Here is a 15,283-nt window from a genome sequence, read left to right as displayed (position 1 = left end):
TGTAAAACTCATATACAAGCTGGATAGTAGTAAGTGGTGAATTAAATATAATATTTTCAGTGCATATAGCTAAAATAGAATACTGGTAACACATTGGTACCTCACTATAAAACTATTAAAGGTGAAATAGAATTCAATATAAATCACATCTTGTTTAATTACTGAGGCAAGGAATTTCACAGGGGGAAAAAATGATGCATACATAAAAGCCAACTGACTCAACTCCTCTGTGCCTCAGTTTACTCATTAGAAAAGTTATTAGTACAATTCACAGGATTTTATTAGGAAATCATTAAACCTTAAAACATCATAAAATCTATTATAATTATTATTTTAGTACCAGTATTTCACCCATATTACAAGGCAGATTGCAAAACCTGAAGATATTGGCCTTAGGAAAGACTAAAGTGGTTTCATTTAGGATGGTGTAGAGAAAAGTAATACTGAATATGGAGTCAGAAAGCCTGAGCTTAAGTCTTGGCACTGATACTTTTCCAATGACCCTAGGCAAGTTAGTTTTTCCTCTTTGAACCTAATTTTCCTTGTGTATAAAGTGAGGAGGTAGGGTATGGTAGAAAATGATTTCTCAGGCCTCTTCACTTCCAGCTGAAAAGTCTATGCTGCTTTTTTTTTTTTTAATTTCAGAATGGAGACCACAGTCTACACAGGCAGATATGGAATTACAATAATTAGTCCTATTCTATTTTCCCAAGCATCACTTGTATTGGGAAGCAGGAAGGCAGGATAGAAGTTGGATAGTATTTGCTACTTCTTTACAGAACAGAGTTGCACCTAAGTTTCTCCCTCTCCCTAAGTTTGTCAAGCCATAAATGAGAGGACAACTACTTTGTGCAAGTTTTCTGAGATGTTACTTTAATTCCTAAAGGATACTAGGTCCATTTTTTCTCTACCGTGTTCCTTTCAAAGATGGGCTTTGCCAAAAAGAAAAACTTTTCTAGGCTCAATGAAAGCCAGAAAAGGGTATGAAATGAATTTTGTTTTGTCATTTCAGCAAAAATCTCCAGAAGGAATATGTAACCACACCTCCCTCAGTGGTGAACATGCTTTGTAACTTTCAGTAAAGGAAATGGTATTACCAAATCTTAATTTAAGCAAGCTCAACATTTTAATATTTTAAGATATTCATTTAAATAATATGCTAGGTCAGAGTTTCCTGTTGCATATTCTGCTTCCCTCCCAAAATGAAACATCTTTAAGAGGAGGAAGAAAGATACACAATGACAAAAGTCCTAGTAACATGCAGATGGAGATGAGTAATAGTGTTTGGAAGTTGGGAGGATGGGGGAAAAGGGAGGATCTTGGAGATAGTAAATAATTATAGAAAGGAAATCCCAATTATCCACCATCATTTGGCTTTTCTTTGGTCCTCAGAAGAGAAGAAAAACAAATGATTATTAGTATTTCTTCATCCAGGCTAAACCTGAGTAGGATTAGGGGAAGGGAGTGATGGAGGCATTGGGCACCTGTTGTAATGTTCTGTCCTCTCTGCAGGCAAATTGGATGGTTTATCTTATGGATCAGAATAATTTACTGGCTCTCCTCCACCTGCCATTGTCACCTAGCACCCAGCATTAACCATTTACTAACAACATATATGGCACAGTGGAAAGTACATTGGTTCTTTTATCGGAGGATCTGGATCAGATTTTACCTCTGATGCTTATTATTGTGGTGTCTAGGGCAAGTCAAAAATCTCAGCACTAAAATGAGGAGGTTGAATTAACCAGTCTCCAACATCCTTTTCAATTCTATCTAGCACTATATGATCCTATGTTATTTTAAGTTTATTATATTTTAAAGCACTACTGACTCTCTAAGTTTTCTGGCACATACATACTCATGTGAAACTAAAACAATAATAGAAAATATGTGAATAATTTACAATTTTCTGGGCCAACCCCAAATCCAGCATTTTGTCGGCTACCTCTTAAGGGAGAAACTTTTGCACATATTCCAATCATATACATATATTATTTTTAAATTATGTCTCTGATAAATTCAGGTTTTGGATTTTGAAATCTTTTTTGCCTAAGATTTACTTGGTTATTTCAACATTTCTTTTTTTTTTAAACCCTTACCTTCTGTCTTGGAACCAATCGGTTCCAAGACAGAAGAGCAGTAAGAGTTAGGCAATGGGGATTAAGTGACTTACCCAGGGTCACACAGCTAGGAAGTATCTGAGGCCAGATTTGAACCTAGGACCTCACATCTCTAGGCCTGTCTCTCAATCCACTGAGCCATCCAGCTGCCCTCTGTTTTTAATATTTCTGATCAGTTTCCTCCCGTTTAAAATAGATAATGGTATGATTCAATCATAGTCATTCATGTGACATTTTGTGATGAACGTGACCGCTGACAAATTCATGGTCGGCTTTTAAGTGGCAAATAGGAAAGAGAAGAAGTAAGGATCATCACACACATCATAAACCCTGCTGCAGACTCTTTATTTTGGGGACTTTCTGACAAAGTAATTCTTCTTTCCAGTCATGGGCTAGTGTTCTAATTTCCTGCTGGAATGATGGAGAAGAATTTGTCTCTCTAGAAGAGGCCAGACAAAAGAATAGTGCAACCTTGGGATTAAAACACTCCAAGTAAAAGTATATTAATTATATAGAATAGAATGTTTGAGACCTTTGTAAGGTCTGATAAAAATAAAAATATACACATGTTTTGTATATATGCATATATAAACATGCATACATACAAATATGTATATATCTTCAGAAACAGAAAAAAGGAGTGAAGAATATTAGCTTGTTCCCTTTCCAGTGTATGGGGGAAAGGTGTGCTTCCTTATCCCTTTTTTTTCTTTATATTTCTCTAAAGTAGAAGAAAATGTGCCTGAGAAAGTCTATAATTTTTTTTTAAAGATGAAAGCTAAAATTCCTCCAGGCAAAACCATCTTCATTCCAATGAAAAGAACAGGTTAGGGGGAGGGGGAAGGGAGCAAGGCGAAACAAGCTACATACATAGATATCATTTAACATTCTGGGGTCATTTGTCCCCTGGTATTGTCAAGTAAAATGTTCATCCATTATTTCCATGTTAAAAAAAAAGAATAAAAGAATGAATTTGTAATGCTTTCTTTCTTGGCTTTGCTACTAGCTGTGTAATCCCAGATAAATTACATTTAACCTCTTTGGGCCTTGGTTTACTCATTTATAAAATGGGTGGGGGGAGAAAAATCTGACTACATTATCTCTAAGGTTTCCCAAAGCTCTAAATCTTATATATTAGAAAGTAGCCTTAGCCCTAAATATGTCTTTGATAGCATTCATTTATAATACCCAAAGCATGTTTCTTTTAAACTAAGATTTCTAAATTTCAGAAGATACATAAAACTTTCTCATATACTAACAGAACACATTTGGAAAATTCAATGAGAACAAATATAATATATAATAAAAATAAAATTATTCAATGACAATTACCTTGAAGCTATATAGTGCCTTTCTAACAAGAAATTCAAAACACTTTACATATATTTATCTTCTCATTTATCTTCAAACATCCCTGTGAGAGAAGAAAGGGGAAAGAATTGTTTAAATACTAATAGATGCAGTAACAGGAATGAAATCTTAGAAGTAAATATAAGGGTAATCATCATAATGGTAGATGGTGTTTCTTCACCAGGTCTTCTCTAAACCAATGAAATCACAAGTTTGGTCTCCCATTACCTCCATAACCCACAATGATCATCACAGTAGTTATAGATAACTTATAGAATAAGTAAAGTCTCTACCCCACCTCCAAAAGCAATTAGGGGTTTTATTTTATTTTTGAAATCCTTGCTTTCTGTCTTAGAATTAACACTATGTCTTGGTTCTAAGGGAGAAGAATGGTAAGGGTCAGGCAATGAGGATTAAGTGATTTGCCCAGGGTCACTCACCTAGGAAGTGTCTGAGGCCTGATGTGAACCTAGGAGTCTTTGGGCTTCACACTCTCTCTGCTGAGACACCTAGCTGCCCCCTGTTAGGGGTTGTAAATGCAAAATCTATTTTAATTAGGTCTTGACTTTTATAATATGTCTCTACCCTGGACAACACTGATAAAGATATTATTTTGAGGCGACATAAAAATAAATGACTGTAAGGTAGTAAGACTGGTTATCATCTCTGGCTTGTAACAATCAGTCTCATTGCTTTGTAGCCAAGAGCCCAGTATTGACAACTGCTTAACTTCTTTGAATGTAAAAACGTTTTTAGTCAATTCTGGTCCCCAGAGCAAATGGTTACAGTAACAGAAGGACCTAGAAAACAGCAGACATCTATTTTATAAAACCAATAGAATTTAAATTTGCATGCTCTGAGAGGAGTGGATGAAAGGAAAATAAGTATTAGTATAAAGGGCAGGTAGGTGGAGACAGTGCCAGGCCTGGAGTCAAGAAGACTTGTCTTCCTGGGTTCAAATCCAGCCTCAGACATTTCCTAGCTGTGTGACCCTGGACAAGTCACTTAACCCTGTTTGTTTCAGTTTCGTCACATGTAAAGTGAGTTGGAGAAGGAAATGGCAAATCACTCCAGTATCTTTGCCAAGAAAACCCAGAAAGAGGTCATGAGGAGTTGGACACAACTGAAAAATGATTAAACTGAATTAGTATTCCACTTAATTGCAGAGTGAAGGGCCCCTATGTTTCTCTCTTTATCTACAAGACTGCAAGATTCAAAGTTTGGGATTATTAATAGACATTTTTAGCCATGATGCCGACTGACCCACTAACCTGGTCTGGCTTACAGTAAAGCCTAGCCAAAACTTTTTATGAAAATCTTTACAATAAGGCACATTATCTGAATGGCTAATCATTTTATTAAAGATAAACCTTAGCTTCTGTCTTAGTATCATTTCATTTCTAAGAAAGAAGAGCAGCAAGGGCTAGATAATTAGGGTTAAGTGACTTGCCCAGGCTCACACAGCTAAGAATGTCTAAAGCCGGATTTGAACCAAAGTCCCCCTGATCCAGGCCTGGAGCTCTCTCCACTGTCCTACCTCACTGCTCCTGAATGTTTAATCATTTAAATGTACTCCTAAATCCAGGTCTGGGAGGTATGGTTAATCCAAAGGCTAGTCAAGAGATGCCTGGAGTCCTGGATAAATACTTCCACGCTCTGGCACATTCCTCACATGCATGAGACTAGCCTACACTCAGAGCATTTTAAGGTTTAGAATTCTTTTCTCACAATTACCCCCATTTTGTAAATGAGGAAATTAAAATTTGGTGAGATTAAGGTAATTAAGATCACACGAGTACCAACACGGCCTTTGCCTCGAACAGATTTTTCCTGGTTCCAAGTATAAGTTTTTGATTCTACTATAGTCTTTGGTCCTTGACTCAAATAGAAGCAGCTTAATATAGGGGCTAGAGAGCTATTCTCAGTCAGAAAGATGTGGGTTCAAGTGCTGACTCTGACTCATACTATCTGTCTGAACCTGGGTAAGTCTCTCAATCCCTGAGCCTCCCAGACTACTGACCCATTATATTAATATAACTAATATTACATTATTATTGTAATATATAAACATATATAATATATTATTGTATTATTGTATTTTTACCTCATTATATTAATAATGAAATCACTAGGTGACTTGCCCAGGGTCACACAGACGCTACATGTCTGAGGCTACATTTGAACTCAGGAAGAGAAGTCTTCCCGTCTCTAGGCTTGGCACTCTAATCACTATACCACCTACCTGACTCATTGTACAGGATGTTAGTAGAAAACATTAGACTGGCACTTGAAATAAACTGAAATACTAGGAACATGATAGATGGGTCCAGAAACTTCTATAGATAAAAAGAAATTCAAGAGAGGTTAATAGAGTAGGTTAGATACAGAGGAATGTTCTCCAAACAATGCACATCCCAGTCAATGAAATCAGCTAAAGCAATTTCTACTTAGGAAAAGAAAGAAATTATTTTGTAGTGACAGAGGTTTAATGGAGAACATTTTGAATTTGTAAATAAATGAACACAATCTCGTATTCCCTTTAAATTACTCACCTCTTTTCCCAGTAATTCTATAGATGAACCCCAAAGAGGAAGATCTTGTATCTTGAAAAGTTATTTTTTTAAAGGAGGAATAAAAATCTAACTCACAAAACATAAATCTTTCCAATGGGAGGAAAGTACATTGAATATAATTAATGAGTAAAAAGTTCTTAATCTCATTAAATTCCAAATTCTATTTTTATAATCCTTGTGTTGTTCCACATGTATGATGTTTCTGAAAACACAAATTCCTATAGAATATCCTTGTGTCCAATAGTTGCTAAGAACGAGGGGAAATGTTTTATTTTCTCTGTTAAGTCCACAAAGGTGAGTAGTCTGGTGAAATGGCAAGTAATGAAATTCTTCAATGCATGACATTGTATGTTCTAACCTTTAAGGCAGAATTAGCTTTTTCCCCCTAAATGATCAGAAGTACTATTACTTTAATTTGAGTAAGTCCTTTACAACTCTAATGTATAAATGTTCAGAAGTACTTTAAAACAAACTGCCCTGGGCAGCTTTGAAACTTGCATTTTTTCATAATTCTTGAATTAAGGACTGACTAATAAATGAGTCTCTTAAGAATAGTTGTTCTGCATTATGATATTATACAAACTTGTCCTTCTAGATCTCTTAAAGGAGCAATTCTGGATCCCAAGACACAAAGAAGGATAAAAAAAATAGTTTAGAAACAAAAGTTTTGACTCAATGTGTTATAAGGTACTAATAATGCTTTCAAGATGAAATTGGTGATGAAAGTTAGAGCGTTTCAATTTTTGTATCTGAATTTATCCCAACACTGGGACAAAAGGTTTCTGAGTATATTGAAATTTCGGTCATTACTCTTAACACAAAACACAGTCATGCCTAGTGAAGTTTAAAAGTTCTCCCTCTATAGTTGCTTAGCTGTGAATATATAAAAGAGATTCCTACCTTTCTGGAACTTCAGTCCACAGTGATGTACTTCACTAGCAAAAAGCCGTCAGAGACATGGATTTCCAGCATTCATGCCAGTTTCATTCTCAACAGAGATCAACACACCTCATCTCTGAGCTTTGAAATTCTTCTGGGACACACCCTCTAAAGTTGTAAGTCAAGATTTCTAAGAGCAATCAGTGACGTGATGAAAAATGACTGGGTGAAGTTTTGAGTTCTCACAGATTATTGCTTCCTGTTTCACTAATTTGGAAAGAGAAAAATGAAGTTCAGACCCCAAATTTTAAAGTGCACTAAGTACACTAGTCTTTGGCTCATTTTGTACACATAATTATTAGTCAGCAGCTGAACAGGATGGGTTGGTTGGTTGCAATAAAAGAGGAAAAAAGAGAGAAACCTGAAATACCATCCACAACTGCATTATATGATCTGGTTTGACAACTACATAACACTGTATGTATTTCTGGGAGTGTTCAGAGAACTCATAGCTTTTGGAAAAAGGCCACCATTATTCAATGATTGAAATATAAGCGAACACTAAAAAGAACAAAATAGAAAATGTTCTCTCTTTCATGAGACTTATTTTAAGTTAATAAAGCAAATAAAAGCCCCACTTTAATTTTTTATTACAATGAGATATAATCCATTTTGCTTTTCACTTTTCCAGCGACAAATTTAGCCATCATGTAGATAGTAAGAATGAAAAAAAATTGAAGACCTAATTGGATGATGAAATAACAGTTGGTACAAAGTAAGCATTCAGTGAATTGATTAATTCATCCATGTTTTTTAAGGGTATTTCAAATTCACAGGCTAAGGGAAAGGGTATGCAAGTTTAAGAGCATTTCTTTTTGATAGACCACATCATTGTACCCATTTTCTCTTTCTCATGTCTGAAAATGAAACACAACCAGAGGCTCAGGATATTTAGAGGTGCTTTTCCAAAGAGGAAAACCCTTAACAAGTTGATTCATGTTGCTTGCCTGATGTGATACACCCACATTGGCAAGCTTAATTCATACTCTTCTCATTGGGCTGCACTTGTTTCCTTAAATCTCTCTTAACTTTTAATTTGCTCTAATGATGAGCACTGTCAAGTGTCAAGACAAAGAATGGAAAATGTCAGTTTTAGATGCTTAAATGAGAAACATCAGTTTCTCAGATTTCACTAATAAATTTGGTTTAAAAATATACCTTTGATAAACTTTTAATCTTTGCCTCATCAAGGGAAACTAGCATTTAAACTCAAAATGAAAAGAAAATCATAATCCTTTTCAGGATATTTTTATGAATGGGTTGATGAGATTCTTAATCTCTTTTTAAGGGAATTTATTATAATAATAAAAATTCCACCAGTTCATAACTTTCATGATAGGAGTTTTAAATATATGATATTTAATTTTTTTTAAATACCAAAAGGTGGGAGCTATTATTCTTCCTATTTCACTCTGGGGTTTGGGTCACAAAGGGAGAAAGTTGACTACTAGAAGTCAAAAGTCCTTATTAGACTGGGAAGGATCTGGTAGGTCAAAGCCAGTGATGGCAAACCTTTTAGAGACTGTGTACCCTGCCCTCTCAGTGCAATGCAATCCCCCCCAGTTACCCCACACAGGGGAGGGAGAAAGTGCTTTCATTGGGTTGCTGGGCTGTAGAGTGGGTGATAAGAAAAAATGCCCTCAGGCATGGCAGAGAGGGGAAGGGGAGCAGCTCCTCCTAAGTCCCTCTCCTTTTCTAGTAATGAACTCTGGCAGAGGACGGGTGCCCGTGCCCACAGAGAGTGTTCTGGGTGTCCTCTTTGGCACTCGGGCCATGGTCTAAGCATCACATCACAGGTCTAAGCAAACAAAGGCTCAGGTTCAAGATGTTTAGAACAAGGTCCAGATTATGAGAGACACATCCACAGGTATCAAATTCAGGTTACTGATTGGGAAATGAGATATCAGATTCTAGCCAAAGAATGAGGCAAAAGGCATCATTAAAAAGAAATGAAGTAAAAGAACAGAACTTTATGTTGAACTAAAGTCTTTGGGAGTCAAAGAATCCCATATACTCAGCCCTGGGCCAGGCTTCATTCCAAATATGAGTGGGCTTAAGTTTGAAGGCAATGGTTAGCAACTACAGCTTATTAATGTGGGGAAACAAAATTGGGTTAGAAGTAAAGGAATTCATCATATCTCATGCTTCAAAAAGATATCAGAAAACAAAGAGTCCATGTGCAGAAAGTTAACTTCAATTACCATTTTCTTAAGATGAAATTCTGATTTGAATGGGAATCTACATGTCTTTCCACATATTTTCACATATACTACAAAAGGAAAAAGAGCTGTCTCTCAGAATATAAAGGGCATGTAATTTCTCCACATACACAAAAAAAGTAAATACAAGATCTACAATAATTACATTTGGAGATCACAAACTATTCACAGAAAATAACTAAGTGATAGATTGCAAGGAGACTTATAGATTTCAGATTATCAATGAGATATCTCTCTATATACACTATGTTGTTCAGTTATTTCAATCATGTCTGATTCTTCATGACCCCATTTGGAATTTTCTTGGCAAAGATATTGGAATGGTTTGCCATTTTCTTCTCCAGCTCAATGTTTTTCAAAAAAAAAACATAAAAAAATTTAAACATTAATTTTCTAACATTTTGAGCTCCAAATTCTTTCATTTTTTCATCCTCTTCTTCCTCTTTGAGAAAGCAATTTAATATAGATGACACATTTGTGATTGTGCAAAACATATTTCCATATAAGTCATATTATAGAAGAAGACACATCCAAAAAAAGAAAAAAATGAAAAAATGGCAAACATTGATCTTAATTCAACTTCTATCAGTTCTTTCTCTGGAAGTGGATAGCATTTTTTATCATTGGAATTATCTTGGATCATTGTTTTGCTGAGAATAGCTAAGTCATACACAGCTGATCATCATAAAACATTGCTTTTACTGGGTACAGTGTTCTCCTATTTCTGCTCACTTCATTGCGTATCAGTATATGTAATTCTTTCCAGGCTTTTCTGAAATCATCCTGCTCGTCATTTCTTTTTTTTTTTTTTAAACCCTTTCCTTCCATCTTGGAGTCAATACTGTGTATTGGCTCCAAAGCAGAGGAGTGGTAAGGGCTAGGCAATGGGGGTTAAGTGACTTGCCCAGGGTCACACATCTAGGAAATGGCTGAGGCCAGATTTGAACTCCCATCTCTAGGCCTGGCTCTCAATTCACTGAGCCACCCAGCTGCCCCCTGCTTGTCATTTCTTATGGCGCAATATTATTCCATTACAATCATAAATTACAACTTATCCAATTAATGGATATCCCCCAATTTCTAATTCTTTGCCATCACAAAAAGAGCTGAAATAGATCTCTTTGTACAAATAGGTCTTTCCCTCTACTCCCCAGCCTTTTTAAAAAATCTCTTTGGGGTATAATCCTTCTAGTCATATTCCTGAATCAAAAAGGTAGGCACAGTTTTCTAGCCCTTTGAGTATAGTTCCAAATTGCTCTACCAAAATGGTTAGATCAGTTCACAACTCCACTGACAATAATCTAGTGTCCCAATTTAGTATCATGCATCCCCTCCAATATTTTCTTTTTTGTCATATTAGTCAATCTGATAGAGATGAGGTGGTACCTCAGAGTTGTTTTAATCTGCATTTCTCTAATAAATAATGATTTCGAACTTTCTTAATATAACTATAGTTTTTATTTCTTCATCTGAAAACTGCCTGTTCATTTCCTTTCATTTATCAGTCGGGGAATGACTCTTATTCTTACAAATTTGATTCAGCTTTCTATATATTTGAGAAACAAAGACATAAAAACTTTCCCCCTGGTTTTCTGCTTTCCTTTAAATCTCAGCCAAATTAGTTTTGGTTGAGCAAAAACTTTTTAGTTTAATATAATCAAAATTACATTATTTAATTCTTTCTCTTACTTGGTTACCAACTCTTTGCTTATTTATAAATCTGTTGGGTAAACTATTTCATGCTCCTCTCATTTGTTTTTGGTAGCATCCTTTATGTCTAAATCATGTACCCATTTTGACCTTATTTTGGTAAGTATTGTGAGATGCTAGTTTATACCTAGTTTCTGCAATATTGTCTTTTAGGTTTCCCAAAAGTCTCTGTCAGATAATGAGTTCTTATCACAAAAGCATGGATCTTTTAGTTTATAGAACACTAGATTACTAGGATCATTTACTGTTATGTCTTGTGCATCTAATTTATCCTGCTGAAACACTACATTTATTTCTTAGCCAGTATCAGATTGTTTTGTTATAACTGCTTAATGATATAGAAGGAGAGTGAGGCAGAGCCAAGATGGCAGAGTAGAAGCAGGGAAAGTCCTCTCTAACCAATCTTAAAATAACACCACAAAGTGAATACTGGAGCAAAAGAAGCAACAAGGAGATGAAGTGAAGCCACTTCAATGCAGAGAACAACTTGAAAGGTAGACAGGAAGCATAGTCAAGAGGCTACACCAAAGAACACCTGTGCAAACCAACAGCAAGCTTCTCACCCAATATCTACTATTCCAGAACCTGGGCCCAAGGCAACACCCAGATCCTGAGACCCTGCCTCAGGTAATAGCAATACAATTTCATGCACAACATGTACAGTCAAGCCCAGCCGAAGCCTGCAATAAGGTCCAGAATCCCAGTGCAAGCAGCCTATGCTGTACACATAACCTGTATAAGCCCAGAGTAAGGCCAGGAGCTCTAGCTCAAGCTTATAGTGAGGATTTGAATCCCAGCTAGAGGCAGTTTGGTGGACCCCCCTGGTCTATGTAAGCCCAGAGCTAGGCCAGGATCCCCAGAGCAAGACAATCCCCAGGACAGTGGCTTGTGGGAGCCCAGACCTAGCTGGCCCTTACCAAAGATCAACAGGAAATTATAAGCCTCAGGGCAAGGCATTTCACAGTGTGCCTGACCTGATCAAGCCCAGAGTGAGACCAAAAGCTCCTGCTCAAGCCTGAGGCTAGACTTTGAGCCCCTGCATAAGGTAGCTCTCAGCCTACTGAGCTCTGCAAACCCTTAGCAGTCTCAGGGGGTGACTAAATCAGCAGGGGAACGTGGCTTTCAGAGCTCCCAGCCCATAGGCCATCATACCACCTTGGAAGAAGTGAAACTTGCAGAAACCCAGAAATAGAGCTAAAGGTAGCGTTAAGGAAGAGCTGAAGTTTTTTTTTTTTTTTTAAACCCTTAACTTCTGTGTATCAGCTCATAGGTGGAAGAGTGGTAAGGGTAGGCAATGGGGGTCAAGTGACTTGCCCAGGGTCACACAGCTGGGAAGTGTCTGAGGCGGAATTTGAACCTAGGACCTCCCATTTCTACTCCTGACTCTCAATCCACTGAGCAACCCAGCTGCCCCAAAGAACTGAAGTTTAAGAGGGTTCCCTCTCTACCCTGAGAATAGACTCTACCTTTAAGATACAAGTGAAAGTAAAAAAAAAAAAGGTAGGGAAAATGAGCAAATATTTAAAAAAACATACAACCAAAGAAAACTTTTATGGAGATAAAGAGCAAGGCACAGACACAGAAGGGGACAGTGAAAGCAAAGCAAACACACAAAACTTCAAAGAAAAATAGGAATTTGTCTCAGATTCTGGAAGAGCTCATAAAAGATTCCAAAAATCAATTAAGAGAAGCTGAGGGAAAACAAGGAAGAGAAATTAAAGCAATGGAAAAAGAAATAGGCCAAATGAAAAAGGAGGCTCAAAAGCTCATGAAAGAAAATCATTTCTTAAAAATTAGAATTGGGCATCTAGAAGTTGACTTCGTGAGACATCAAGAAACAATAAAACAAAATAAAAAAACAACCAAAAAACAAAACAAAACAAAACAAAACAGGAAAAACCATGAAACATCTCATTGAAAAAAATGAACTGAAAAATAGGCCCAGGATAGATAATTTAAAATTTAAAATTTAAAATGATGGGGGAAAAAAAAGCCTGGACATCATAATACAAGAAATTATTTTTTTTTAAAACTGCCCTGATATTATTCAACAAGAGAGTAAAATAGAAATTGAAAAAATCCACAGATCACCTCTGGAAAGAAGTCCTCAGATGATAATTCCCAGAAATATTATAGCTAAGTTCAAGAGCCCCAAGCCAAGGCGAAAATACTACAAATAGCCAGAAAGAAACAATTCAAATACCATGGAACTACAGTCAAGATTACACAGGTTCCAGCATTTCTACATTAAAGAATCAGGAGGTGTGGAATATGATATTCCAGAAGGCGAAAGATCTAGTTTACAACTGTTGTGAGGAAGATTAGTTAGTAATTAATTAAGTATTAAGGATGGACCTATAGCAGGAAGGACTAGAGCATTCCAAGATGGAATGAAGGAGCAGGAAGTGGCTTGTGCCCTGAGAGAGACTCCATTAGTGGTTGGCAAAAACTGTTGCTAGCCCTGGGAGATCTCAGACCTACATCCTGATTCCCTGGGATCCTGAGTGGTGGTTGTTTCTAACAAGTGGACAAGACCTGCAGAGCTGCACCCAGGAGAGGAGGAGTTTGGGATCTGGTGGACAGCATCTCAAGCACACTCTCTCTACTTGGATACCTTGGACCAACTTGGGTTTTGGCATCCTGAGATCATCTGTGGATTACCATGAGAACCCCAAAGCCACCCTCAGCCCTTTAGTTGTGCTGGTCAAACCTGGCTAGAGCCAGGTTTGAAGCAGCCTCCCAGTGAATCCAGAACTGCTCCTTTGAGCCCTGCCTGGCCTAGAGTTAGAGTAGAGAAGTCCTCCCCTTGCCCTGTGGTTTTTCCATTTAGGTTTTAATGTAGAATCCCCTATCCCACCTTTATTTAGTTGAACATAATTAAAACTGTTAAAACCTTTTACCTTGCCTGCTTGTTTCAAAGACTCTGGCCTAGTGGTGAGCTGGCTAACAGTTGGCCAACAGCCATTCTTGTCAGTTAGGAGCAGCTTAGCTGTGTACTCTGGTCTCCCTATCCTAGTCCTGTCTCTCCTACAACTCAGTGTGTGTACCCACAATCATTTAGATTATATTTTAACATCCCTGGTGCCCATCTCTTTTGCACAACCCAGCATCGCCTATCCAGCAAAACAGTATATTCTTTCAAAAGAAAGATTAGTCATTTAATAAAATAGATTTCCAAGCATTCCTGATGAAAAGACCAGACCCAAACAGAAATTTTGATGTCCAAACACAAGACCCAAGAGAAGCCTAAAAAGGTAAATAAGAAAAAGAAGTTTTAAGGGATTCTAAAACAGTGATTCCCAAAGTGGGCACTACTGCCCCCTGGTGGGTGCTGCAGCGATCCAGGGCAGCAGTGATGGCCACAGGTGCATTTATCTTTCCTATTAATTGCTATTAAAATTTAAAAAAATAATTTTCAGTGGTACTAAGTAATATTTTTTCTGGAAAGGGGGTGGTAGGCCAAAAAAGTTTCGGAACCACTGCTCTACAAGGTCAAACTATATGTATTCTTAAATGAAAAGAGGATATTTGCAATTCTTAAAAATTTTTTTACCAGTATTAGAGCAGTCAGAAGGCATATACAAAGACAGAAGGTGAGGGAGTAAACTGATTAGGATGACACGATATTCAAAAAATAAATCAAGGGGTGAAAAAGAGGATTGCACTGAGATAACAGGGAAGGGAGAAGTAGAATGGAGCCAATTATCTCACCTAAAGAGGTGTGAAAAACTATCAGTGAAGGGGAAGATGAGGGTGGTGATGGGTAATGCTTAAATCTTACTCTCATCATAATTGTCTCAGATAAGGAATAGTAACCATACTCATTTGAGTATAGAATCTTATCTTACCCTATAGGGAAGTAGCAGGGGAATAAAATAAGGGGGAGATGGATATTTGAGGGAGGGAAAAGTAGAGGAGGCTGATTAAAAGCAAATCACCTGTGAGGAGGATCAGAGTGAAAGGAAATAGAACAGCAAAAGGGGAAAATAAGATGGTGGGAATACATAGTTAGTAATTATAACTGTGAATGTGAATGGGACAAACTCACTCATAAAACAGAAGCAAAAAGCACAGTAGATTAAAAACCAGAATCCAAGCATATGTTGTTTACAAGATAGACATTTGAGGCAGGGAGACACACACATAGTAAAGATAATGGACGGGAGCATAAATTATTGTGCATCATTTGAAGTAAAAAAATCAGGAGAAGCAATCATGGCCTCAGACAAAGCTAAAGCAAAAATAGATCTGGTTAAAAGTGATAAGGACGTTACATCTTGCTAAAAGGTACTATAAACAATGAAGTAATATCAGCACTAAACATATATACACCAAATGGTATAGCCTCTACATTTTTAATGGAGAAATTAAA

Source organism: Gracilinanus agilis, chromosome 2 (assembly GCF_016433145.1).
Source record: "Gracilinanus agilis isolate LMUSP501 chromosome 2, AgileGrace, whole genome shotgun sequence".
In the NCBI taxonomy this organism is placed as follows: Eukaryota; Metazoa; Chordata; class Mammalia; order Didelphimorphia; family Didelphidae; genus Gracilinanus; species Gracilinanus agilis.
This window is presented reverse-complemented; position numbering follows the sequence as displayed.